Source organism: Bidens hawaiensis, unplaced genomic scaffold (assembly GCF_021521415.1).
Source record: "Bidens hawaiensis isolate Kalapana, Puna unplaced genomic scaffold, B.hawaiensis_p1.1 tig00028734_1, whole genome shotgun sequence".
In the NCBI taxonomy this organism is placed as follows: Eukaryota; Viridiplantae; Streptophyta; class Magnoliopsida; order Asterales; family Asteraceae; genus Bidens; species Bidens hawaiensis.
The window spans coordinates 95,122-95,934 of NW_027494700.1; positions in this window are offsets into that span (position 1 = coordinate 95,122).

Sequence of the window (813 nt, forward strand, 5' to 3'; positions counted from 1 at the left end):
CCAAGGTTACCCAGATCGACACACTCTAGAAGAGTCAGTTTTTCTTCGTAAAAAGGGACTCAATCCCGGACGGACCTGATCTGTTCAAGAAGTGGAAAAGGAAGGGTAGGATCCAGGATCCTTAGGCAACACCTGTAGGATACTTGCTTCTTCTCACTAATTCTTTACTTTTCTTGTACAGTTGAAAACTTTACTCCTCTGGTGAATTTACCTGGAATAAAAGATAAAGCAAAAAAGTTTCTTGCTTTGGAGTCCAAAATCCAGACTTATCAAGCCAAGTTTGTGGAAGCATTTCAAGAATCAAACTCAGAGTCAAACATGTCAAGTAAGTACTATCATATGTAAACTTAATGTAAATTAAGAAATAACTGAAAACTTATCTATGATCCTTTGTCCGTAGGTGCTCAGAAATATAGCAAATCTGTCAGCAAGTTTTCTCTGCAAGACATCAATAGTATGATCACACCTCAAACTGTAAAGAAGGAAGCTTTAAAGGCATCCACCACTTCTGAACCGAGAGGCGCAACTACCAGGGCCAAATCGGCAGCCTCCAAGAGGAAGAAGTCCTCGGAACTCGAGACCCATTTTGACATGATCTTTGTTGTAATTATCTTTCATCTTAGCATCCTTATTTCGATAGTCAAGAACTGTTCTAATCCTCATATAATTGTTTGACATAGGCTGTGAATGCTTGCAAAGATCATTATGACAAGGTTGTGAGCCACATGAGTGATAGCCTCTCGGGAATGGGAAGTTCAGCGGTCAACAAGGATAAATCAATAGCCCAGCTCACCAAAGACAAGAAGTGTTTGA